Genomic DNA, 12,600 nt, shown 5'->3' on the forward strand with positions numbered 1-12,600 from the left:
AAACTTGGGCAAATGGTTGTCCATATTTAGATGAACTTAGACAACCATTTGTCCAATTCATTCTCTATGTGTTAAAAAATTATATATTTTTAAAAAATGTTATACATTTTAAAATATTTTTTTCACGTGTCAAATGTAAGGCTATCACTTATCACCGTGCTATTGATCATCAATGCCACATTAATGTGTTTTAATGGTGTTAATCAGGTACCTAGGAAAAATACCAAGTTAGCTTACTGTGTTCAAGTTTAGTTCCCAATTAGGTCCAAAAAAAGTTAGGTATCTAGGTACCAATTGTCAAGTTTAAATAGTTCCGGTGATACCTTCCATTCGTGTCGTACGTTGGGATAAGTGAGGAGTGTTACAAATGTTTTCCATACGTAAAGCTAGAAAAACAGGCTCGAGCCAAAAAAGCTTGCTCCTGCTTATCCAAGCCTGTAACGATCAGAGCCTAAGAAAGCTCGAGCTTGTAACAAATACGATCTGAGAAAATTCGAGCCTAACAAAGCTCGAGCTTAAGAAAGCACAAATTTGTAAGAATCTGAGTTTGAGATCAAATTGGCCCAATATTGAGATAAATCTAATTTAAAGCCCGAATTTATAGCTGAACAACCATAATAGACAATAATTAATATAATTTTACGATAATACTTAAAATAAAGATAAATTATACTTAAGCCTTACATATTTATATTAAAATTTTATTAATAGCAAAATTAAGTAATAATAAATTTTTATGTTAAATTATAAAGTGAAATAAATTTTTAAAAATATTAATCGAATATAAAATATTTTTAATATTACAATTACATATGTATAATAAAATTAATAAAATTAAAATTTAATGATAATATAAAATATATAATAACATAATATATTAATTTAACAATACGATAACTAATGTTGTACTTATAAAAAAATGATTAACATGATTTATTATGCAATACTGAGAATATTACTAATAAATTTAATTTTAATGATTTGGGAATTTAGGTTTTGTTTCTTTGTTTTTTATTGATTAATGTTTAATGTTTTTATTAATATTATTATCTTTGTATAGTTTTTAATTTGGAATGAGTTTATTTTTATTTAGGTTTGATTTTGAATTAAAGTCTAGATTGTACTTATGTTTGGATTTGTTTGGTAATGAATTTGGTTTTAAATATATTATACATTTAATAAGTGTAAAGTTGATTAATTTAGTTTGAACGATTTTTAATTTGAAAATCGAAATTGAGCCGATAACATCAAATCAACTACTTACCTAACCCAACTTTAGTGCATATATAAACTAGTGATATAATAACCGATAATATTTAATCATGAATGCGTATATAAACTATTTATTATATTATATAGTAGGAGGATTAATTTTTAAATGTACGAAGAGTATAGAGACTTAAAACATATTTCAACCAATATAATAAAAAATAATAATATGTAATAATTAATATATTATGCACTACTATTATAGTATATGATCTAGTATTACATAATGTAATAATATATTATAAAACTATTAATACATATATAACTATTGATTAGTTCAAAATCAAAATCGAATTTACTAATCGATTTGCTTGAATTGGCTCGATTTAGTCAGTTAACAGGGGCGTAGCTAAGGCTGGTAGGAACCCCTAAAATGGAGAATTTTCTATTTAGGTGCTTTAAAATTTTAAATTAGTAAAGGTCAAATTACATTTTGGCCCCTTATAAATAATAATAATTTGATTTAATCCTTTAAAATTTATAAAAATATAGGCTATTCAAATGATAATTTTGTATTTTTACTTTTGTAAAAATTATAATTTAATTTCGATCCCCTAAACAAAATTTATGATTTTGCCCCTGTCGTTAAGTAGGTCTTAATAGCTAACTATAATAGATGATATACTATAATATAATAGAACAATATAGTATGTAACTATTACTAAAAACTTTAATTACATATAACTATGTTTATATTATATATTATAATGAAAGATATAGTATTACATAATATTATAATATTTAATTATTAATATATTATATATCATATGCAGGGGCGAAGCTAGAACATTTTTTTTGGGGGATCAAAATTAAATTGTAATTTTTACGATAGTAAAACTACAATTTCACCATTTTAATAGCCTATATCTTTATAATTTTTAAAGTATTAAATCATTTTTTTTTTATCATTTTTAGGGGCCAAAGTGCAATTTTACCTTTACTAAATTAATTTTAAAGGGCCTAAATGAATTTTTTTTCATTTTATGGGGGTCAGGGGCCCTGCTAGCTCCCTAGTTACGCCCCTGATCATATCGATATGATATAGTTTTATATAAAATAATAATAAGGCTAACTTTCAAGTGTACAAAGAGTATAGGGACTTAGAGTATATTTCAACCAATAAAATAATAAACAATAATATATAATGATAACTAATATATTTAAAACTATTAATACATATATATAACTATTAATTGGTCCAAAATCAAAACCGAATTTATCAATAGATTTGTTTGAATTGGCTTGATTTGGTCGGCTAAGTCAGTTTTAATCTCTAACTATAATAGATGATAAACTATTAAATAATATAATAATATAGTATATGAGGAGGGATTCACTTATACCGATGTAAACCATTTTCTATCTCTTTGTATGACTAATATTTTAACAATCTAATTATTAAATTTATTGATATAATTTTACTTGTCCTGCACGTAAATTTTTTAATCAATCCAATATTTCTATCATATTGATATAAAATACTATTTATATTGATATTTATTGAACAGTTGAAAATTTTTTCATAAAACAAAATAGTTAAAATTTTGTAATTTATACAAAATTTGACATACATAATATATATGAATGAAATACAAAATGTAATGGTTGGATCGTGAAAATATTAATCATACAAAAAAATATGAAATATAGTAAAACTTATGAAATGTAGTAAAACTACTTTAGTTTTACACTTTTATGCTAATGTAAGTGAATCCCTCCCCATAGTATATAACTATTACTAAAACTATTGCTACATATATATAACTATTACTAAAACTATTACTACGTATATATAACTATTGTTATATTATAGATTATAATAAAAGATATAGTATTACATAATATTATAATTTTTTAATCATTAATGCATATATATAAGTTATAAGTATATTATATATGATATGATATGATATGATATGATATGATATTGCATTATATAATATAGTAGGAGGACTAATTTTCAAATGTATTAAGAGTATAGAGAATTAAAACATATATAAACCAATATAATAATAAATAATAAATTATAATAATTAATATAGTATTACTATTATAGTACGTGCTATAGTATTACATAATGTATTTTAAAACTAATAATACATACATAACTATTAATAGGTCTAAAATCATAATTTAATTTACCTACTAATTTGCTTGAATTGGATCAATTTGGTCAAATAAGTTGGTTTTAGTAACTAACTATAATAGATAATATACTATTAGATAATATAATAATATAGTATATAGTTATGACTAAAACTATTAGTACGTACTAGTATTCCTATCACAAGTATATGCGTGTGGACACAATATATTTGGAATATAGGTGTGCATTAGAATATAACATACAATAAATAATTAAAATGTAAGGTTTGGAAGTAATTAATAATGAAACATGCAATTTATACAATATTTAATTAAAAAAAATAAAACATATGGTGTTGTCAACAATCTTGAGTTAGTGTCAAGTTGACTCGTGAAACTAATTCAATCAACAACATTTTGTCATTTCCATAATCAAGTTGGTGCCCAGTTGACTCGTGACATCAACTCAGTCAGTGGCTTAAATAATAGTATAGATAAAATTGGTGGAGGGAATAAAATGTGTTTATTAAAATTAAAATGCATGGAAAAAAAATTAAAATAAAGCTTTGGTTGAGTAGTAAATTAAAGGTTTTAACAATGCAATCAGTGTGAGTTCAAATCCAACAACATGCATATTTTTATTGTATTTTTTAGAATTTTAAAAAATTATAGTACCCTCGAATTATATAAATTATTTTAAATACAAAAAGATAATTTTGACATTTCTCTAACCAAGTTGATACTTAGTTGACTGTGACACCAACTCAATTAATGTGCTTAAATAATAATATGGATATATAACTATTACTATATTATAGGTTATAATAAAATAAAAAGTATCAATACTTATGCATAATTTAGTATTTTATAAAACATATCTATAACTAGTAATACATAAAATATTATTAAAATTTTAATATTTTAATAAAGTATTTTTTATTAAATTAGATTTTGAATTGAGTTTTAACTTTTACAAAATGTATTTGGGTATTGAGTTTATATATATATATATATTGAAATTGAAAGTTGAGTTATAATTAGTTTATTATGACTTTCCGTAATAATGAGTATAAGATTCAAGTTTGGGCTCAAAATAGTATATTTAGGTATTAGAATATGAGTATTATGTTTATAAATTTAATAAGAAAGATAAAAGTTCTTTAGTTATCAATATAATATAGTAATAAACAATAAAAGATATGTTTGTCAATTAACATACATATTGTAGAATAGTTTTTACATATAAATAGTAATTTAATTATTTTATATAAAACAACTCTATTAAATATATATCATTTATGTTTTTTATAAGGTAAATTTGAATTGTGTTGTCATTGTATAAAAGTAAAATGAATCATTACATTTGAAATTAAAATATTTATAACTTAAAATGAATCATTCACTTTTGAAGAAAATTTATTCGACCGAGCGTCTCACCATAGGGTGCACTGGTCCTCTTTGTAAAGAAGAATGATGGGTCACTACGATTGTGCATAGATTACCACCAGCTGAATCGGGAGACCATTAATAATAAATACCCTCTTGACCTGCTGCTAATTATAGTGGTAGTTTAAATATGTTTCGACATTTAAAGAGCTTGTTTTCTAGCTATTTTAGTATTTATTATTGCATTTTTAGTACTTAGTTGTTCAGTATTAAATATTAGTAAAACAAGTGTTTTTACACAATTTTGAATGTTATTGACCTATATGACCACTAATGAAACCACTAATTTTGAATGAAATTGAAAATAATTTAGATGCAACCACTAATGCGAATGAGCCCATGGAGGAAATAACCAAACCAATAGCTGAGCTGGAGATCTAAAAACTGAAAACGCCAAAGATACCAATCCCATCAAGGCTAGAGGACGAACAAATGAGGGATAATGTGTAATAGTCGACTTTCAATGATATCGGGAATAGTGGTTCGAGACCACTAATTTGACAAATAAGCTCCTAAATTTATTTATTTAATAATTATGAGCCAAATGTGATTTTTGAGAGATTTTTAAATTAGTAATTTGTGTTTTATAAAAAATTATTAAGTCAAGAAATGGAGGAAAACAGGTATCGAGATCTAAATTTTATAAATCAAGCCGTAAATATTTTTATAAATATTTAAGGAGTATCAATAAGGTAGTATTAAAATTTCGTCAGAAAAATTTTAATGTTTGCGTGGTTAATTAAATAAAAAGGACTAAATTGGAAAAAGTGTAAAAGTTGCTAAAAGGATTAAATACCTCAATTGTCAAATGATGAAGGACCTAAAGTGAAAATAAGCCCATAGGAGATATTTTGGGCGGCAATAGCTGAGAAAAATCAGGAAATGGGTGAATTAAGGGCAAAATTAGAAAATTGCCAAAATTAACTAAATAAAAATGAGACCAAATGGGAATATCTAGAATTCCCTTCATTTTCATCAGCTGAAAAACAACCATGGAAGAGGGTTCAAGTTGGTTTCATACTCTAGCTTCATGTAAGTTTAATTATTGCTTTCTCATTGAAATTTCTATGTTTTTGGACTTTTACAATTGGGTCCAACTTACTATTTCATTAGTTTTGGATTTCATGGCTAATTTTTAAAGTTTTTATGGATGAGTGCTGGAAGCATATGATGAATAAACATAGAATTGAAGCTTAAATTTTGATATATGATAATTTTATCAAGTAAAATTGATGGAAATTAATTTTAAGACCTAATTGTGAAAATGTTTGGAATTAAAGCCTAGTGCTGAAATTATGATTTCCAAAGGTTGTAAAGTAGTTTAAAGTGATATAATAAAGTTTTAATTGATAAAAATCAGCTCAATTAAGAGGCTAATTGAGTAGGGACGAAATTGTTATTTATTATAAACAGTTTGCACTAAAACAACTTTGGATAGCAACAGTAGAATAATTTTGAAAAATCACTATAAATTTTAGAAATCGAATTAGAAGATGAAAAAAATATGAAATTAAAGCTTATTGAGTCTAGTTTCTCATAGAAGAAACGGTGTAAGCAATGGATTTGTAAATCATGAGATATAATGAATTTTGTGAGACAAGGTCAGAAGGAAGTCGGGTTCCCCTGTTCTGACTTTGAAAAATCATAAAAAAATTAAAGAAAAATAATTAGGGGCTTAAATTTATACTAAATGAGTCTATTTTTAAGAGAAATAAACAGGAGCATCATTAGAATCCTGTATGAAGAGATAATTAATTTTTAGTGAAGAAGGGTCAGAACTATCAGACAGCAGAACATGGGTGACTTTAAAGAATAAGCTGTACTTATTGGCTAAACCAAAAATTCCGAAAATTTTATGGTAGGAAGATATGTGAGTCTAGTTTCAGGGAAAATTAGTGGATCTTAATTTGGAGTTCTGTAGCTCCAAATATAAATAATTTAGTGACTATGACACGGGTGGATAGCTTGAATATTCACATAAGTAATTAGTGAAAATTATGGATAAGGTTACTTACAAGTGTGTTATTTATAGCAAGGATGTGGATAGAGAGGAGGAGGAGGAAAAATATATAAATGACTTGTGTATAAATTGATTACATGCCCGATTATAAACAATAAACGTTGAATTAGTAATGATATAATGTTTTATTTCATATGTTCATTATTAAATTGTAAATATTGAAAAAGTATAAAAATTGAACTAAATGTTCAAATTGAGTGGAACGCAGCGTTGACTACTTTCGTTCAGTAGCTAAAACGAATTGACGGAAAAGACCATGGTTGGACCATGGTAATATGTGATATGTGATTTCCGTATAAGACCATAGCTGGGCTATGGCATCGGAGAGATGTGATTATGTGCTTCCGTATAAGACCATATCTGGAATATGGCATCGATGTGATATATGCTACTGTATAAGACCATATCTGGGATATGGCATCAGTGAGATATGTGATTCGTGTAAGACCATAGCTGGGCTATGGCATCGATATGTGATATGTGATCCGTGTAAGACCATAGCTGGGTTATGGCATCGATATGTGATATGTGATCCGTGTAAGACCATAGCTGGGTTATGGCATCGATATGTGATATGTGATCCGTGTAAGACCATAGCTGGGCTATGACATCGATATGTGATATGTGATTACGTGTAAGACCATAGCTGGCTATGGCATCAATATGTGAATATGTGTAAGACCATAGCTGGGCTATGTCATCATTATGTGAAGATGTGTAAGACCATAGTTGAACTATGACATCCAGAAAATGAAGTACTCAATTCCGTAAGACGTTCACTAATTTGACAAAGTTTGGTAAGTGTCAGATGAAACTATGTGATATAAGGAAGTACGAGTTGATATGACATGAGTATAGAACTTGGTTGATGAATGAATTCATTTGTGATTATATAATTGTTCATCTTGAGTGTACTGTCCATATGTATTAGTATTTTAAATAATTTAATGAATAAAGTTCCGACATGGAATAAACTGAACATGAGACAAATAATTATGAAATTGAACTCGAAATTCATGAAAATAACAGTTATTGATATATGGAGACATGAGATATTGATATATGAATATGGAATGTGTTTGATAAATGTGTTCATTCATAATTATGAAATTATGTATCTTATGTATACTATTTGAATAAAGATGATATTTCAAATACTTTGGTTATTTAAGCTCAAATATGAAATAGTATGAAATCAAGATAAGTTGTTATGAAAATATATTTAAATTACAAAGATATGGCTAATATATATTAATTGATTAGTCAATGTTGGCTTATGAATGATATAACTGTAACTAGCCATTGGTATGACTTGTATTTAGTAAGTTTGAGATTCAAATTATTATGATTTTATCATGATTGATATGGCTACGAAATGAACAAACGATGATAATTATAAGGCTTGGTTGAATACCTTAAATTGATTCATAAATGTATTAAAATGTTGGTGAAGATAAATGATTAAATATGGCTTGGAAAATAGCCTAAGTGTTAGCCACACGGGCTAAGACACGGTCGTGTGTCTCAACCGTGTGAGGGACACGACTTGGAGACACGAGTTTGTGGCCCGACCGTGTGGTTCGACTTGCATGATGACATCATAAACAGAAAGTTACACGTCCTGAGGACACGGGCATGTCCCTATGTCCACACGGGCGTGTGACCCTGTTTCTTGGGAAACTTCCTAAGTTTTCTTGAATCTTCTCAGAGCTCTCAGTTTAGTCCCAAATTAATCCCGATGTATGTTTTGGGCTTCGTAAACCCAATTAAGGGACGACATGCATGTGTTTAAAAAGTTTGAATTAAAAGAAATTTTATGGCCCGGTTTTTGCATGTATGTGTATGTTTAGGTTCGATAATACCTTGTACCTTGTCCCGGTATCGGATACGGGTAAGGGTTGTTACACGAGGCTTATTTTGTAAGTCTTCCTAACTTAGTTAAATCCTTCAATATCAAATTTTCACTATTATAACGTATTGATAAATCCCAAAATATACCAAGTATCTAAAAAAAACAATGGCATGACATAAGAAGATGGAAAGAGGAAAGCAAGTTAACATTAATGCCTTATGTATTGCATTAATTGTGAAAAAGATACCCCTAAAATTAAAATATTTGGGTGGTTTTATGATTACAATAAAGATAGGGGATCAATATTTTAATAGGGCCCTTTGCGATTCAGGGGCTAGTATAAACTTAATGCCCTTACCGATTTATCAAAAACTTGGAATCGAGAAGTTAAAGAACACCTATATAATGTTACAATTAGCTAATAGATCCTTGGTACATCTGAAAGGTGTACTCAAGGATGTATTGGTCAAGGTACGAGAATTTATAATCTCTGTCGACTTTGTAGTCTTCAATTTCGAGGAAGGTCAGAACATCCCCATTCTATTGGGTAGACCATTCCTAGTCACATCTAAGTCGACCATCAATCTTGAATGAAACAAGATATTAATGAAAATTGATGGCTACATAGAAGTGTTCAAGTGTGGTCACTACTCCCAAAGTGAGGGATCAGTTAAGGAGGAATGTTATGTGTTGTTCAATTTAATCCCTAACATGCTTGATCAAAGGTGTTTCCCGAATTGTATTAGTAAAGGTAAGCGAAATGTAAGAGAATGGACATTGTTTAAGCTCAACTTAATATTTCTCTATATGAACATTATGGTCATTATATCTCATTTCAATTTCTCATTTCATATAAATTGTTTCGACCAATGAACCTTAGTAAACAAACTCAGATACAAAGGTATCTACACCACACCAGTTACTCGTCTGAGTTGAATATATATACATTTTAGGTTACCTGTCCGGGCTAAACTTTTATAAAGACATCTGGTTACTCTTCCGAGTTGAACTTGTCTCACATATATTTGAGAATCTGCAAAAAATGCTAAACCTCGGTAATGTCTATAATCAATCTCTTACAAGAACATACAAGACCCTATTGGCATGTCAATCGTATCCTAACATTTACTAAGTTCACACAGGCATCTTTTGTACGTATAAACACTTCTTTACAATTCATATTCTAACCTTATCATTCCATTTCACAACTAGACACATATATATAATTTAAATACACAACCTAATAAATAAGTAACATATGAACTTACTTGATCAAAACACCAAACAAATTGAATATTCAGGGTCTGATTGACAAATTTAGCTTTTCCTCGATTACTTTCAGTCTGATCTAATTCTTGATCTTAATCTCTCACTGGTCGAAAGTTTGGATGCTTAGAAGGGTTTTTCTCTTTTTTTCATCTAAGGTGGGTGGTAATTTGAAGAAAAAGATAGTGAAATTTCCACTGTCTCAACCTTATATACTTTAATTAACTAAAGATAATCTAACTTAATTACTTTAACTTAGTTCAATTAACTTAAAAATTACCTATTATTAATTCTTAATGGGATATAGCATCAATATCCACTAACTCATGTTTATTCATGGTCTAATTGCAATTTTGGGCCTTTGGTTAGTTTCTCTTTAGGTCCCTAAGTCTTTGCCTAATTAAAAATCTATAGCGATTGGACTTTTACAATTTAGTCCTTGTACTTAAACTAACTATTAATTCAACAAAATTATCGGATCAAACTTTAATATAACTTTATACCAACTCTATAAATATTCATATTTAATATTTATAGACCAAGTTATGGAAATAAAGTTTTGAAACCACCTTTTCTGACACCACTGAAAATCAAGTTGTTATACTTTTGTTATAATGTGTTACCCTTTGTGATTTGGTACATACTTGATTTTGATTAAAGTTTACGCTAGAGCAGAAGATGATATATATAAATTATATGTTTGGCATGTGGAATGGCATAGACTGAAGTAGAAATGGTAGCTTGGTTAATGAATGAATAAGTTGAATATGTATTTGGAAATTGGTACCTAGAGGTATACCTGTAATATGTGCCTTATTCTTGATTCTTGATGTTTATGCTTATGACCTACTGACCGCTTCCGGGCGTACTAAGGTCCAGAGTGTGATATTGTAATAAAATATAGGAATACGAGGCGGTGTCCGCAAGTATACGGGTCAAGTTATAATATAGTTTGTTTACAACGAAACACTTCGTAAGTATTCTGATAATCGTACCCAAGGGAGACTGGTACTAAATTAATTATAACCTAAACGCCAATAGATCTAATTAGTACTTTAAATAAACTATATTATAAATAAACATAAATAATTTTTTTTATTTTTATAATTAAAGAACTAAAAATGACATAAACAAAATGAGTTTTTGAAAAACTAGATTGTAAACTGGATCAAAAGTAGACACTGGTGATTAGCTCAACTCGGTAATTTAATGACCCAAAATTTCAGTGATATCGGAATAATGATTTGAGATCACTAAATCCGAAATGTGAGTTTAGATATTAGTAAGTAAAAGTTAAGTGTGGTTGTAAACGGACCAATTCACCCGGGCCCACTAGAAACCCAAAAGAAATAATAATAACAAAATAAATAAACAATAAAAAACCACATAATTAACAAACCTAGACCCAAATACCCTACAGCCCAATACCCAATCCCAATTACATGACCTTATAACTAATACCCTAGCCCATTTACAAAATAGTCCAAAGTTACGAGGCCCAAATGGCCCAAAAGACTTCAGAACTCTAGCCGTCTGCTTACGCCGCAGCAGTCCCAGCTTCCATGAGCCTTCAGCCCCGAACGACCACGTCCGCGCCTCCGTACGCCACACGTCGAGGGCCAACGCGCGCCAGCACATCTCGTACCTGTAAAAAGGATGAACACGGCAGCAAATACAAACAAAAAACGACAACAGAACAGCAAATAGAAAGGAATGAAAATTGTTTTTTTATTTTTTATTTTCGGCTATAAAGCCTACTATCTTCAATTGTAAAGAGGTTCCTTTTTTTTACGAACGGACAAGAACACAAGCAATAGAAAGCAAAAAAAGAAAGGTGATTTTCCGATTCAAATATCTCTAAACGTTTTATTTTTTTTTAGTTTTATTCTGCCGGATTTGTGATTCTAGTTTTCAAAGAAAGAAAAAAAATAAAGAAAAGGAAGAGGGCTCACCTTCGCTTACGAGCCATCGGGATCCTCATCTCCTTCGTTGACATCGAAGTCGAAGATAGGATTTTGGGGCTAAAATCAACGGCCTTTGAGGCTTGGCTCTAAACGGAGAGCAATAAGACACCTTTGTGCACTTTCACCCATCGATACGGTGGTGGAACAATGGCTGAGCGGCGGACCGAATGAGAGTTGGGGGGGAGACCTTAGGCCTGTTTGTTTTCTTTTCAAATGGCCAAGTATCAGCTTAGGGTTTCCCTAAATTTTGGCTTTTATTAAACGAAGGAAACGACGTCGTTTTAAGCCAATTCCTATGGCTTCAAAACGACACCGTTCGGTAGCCCTATACCTGATGACCTGACCCACGCTAGGTTGAAACCCGCGCACTGGGTCCTTCAGGGTTAATTTTGCATTTAGTCCTCCCTATTTGCATGGCGGTTCAATCATTTGTTATTTGCTTTATTTCTTTTTTAATTTAGCCTTGAAATATGCATATATTTTCATTTTAGCCCGCACTTGTACACTGCGTTTTGGGGTCTGGACTATTTCCAGATTTGGTCCCTGCGCATTCACCCATGTTGCGCGCTAGTCCTTCCTTTTCATTTTTAACAGTTTATTTTATTTAAACTATGCTCCTCATTTTAATTTGATTTCAATTTAGTTTCTTTCTAGATTCATTTAATTTTCTTTTTATTTTATTCGTGTTTATTTATTCG

The 12,600-nt window shown here is 29.2% G+C and overlaps 1 long non-coding RNA gene across 1 annotated transcript; it reads right to left on the reverse strand.

Annotated features, from left to right (window-relative positions):
* Positions 1 to 11,126: 11,126 nt before the first annotated feature.
* On the reverse strand, positions 11,127 to 12,600 carry LOC107962031 (uncharacterized). Its single transcript, XR_001701500.2, has 2 exons — positions 11,891 to 12,600; positions 11,127 to 11,583 (listed from the first exon to the last, which is right to left on the reverse strand). It is a non-coding gene; the product is annotated as an uncharacterized lncRNA (long non-coding RNA).

The sequence above is a fragment of the Gossypium hirsutum genome, chromosome A06 (genome assembly GCF_007990345.1).
Source record: "Gossypium hirsutum isolate 1008001.06 chromosome A06, Gossypium_hirsutum_v2.1, whole genome shotgun sequence".
NCBI classification, from domain to species: domain Eukaryota; kingdom Viridiplantae; phylum Streptophyta; class Magnoliopsida; order Malvales; family Malvaceae; genus Gossypium; species Gossypium hirsutum.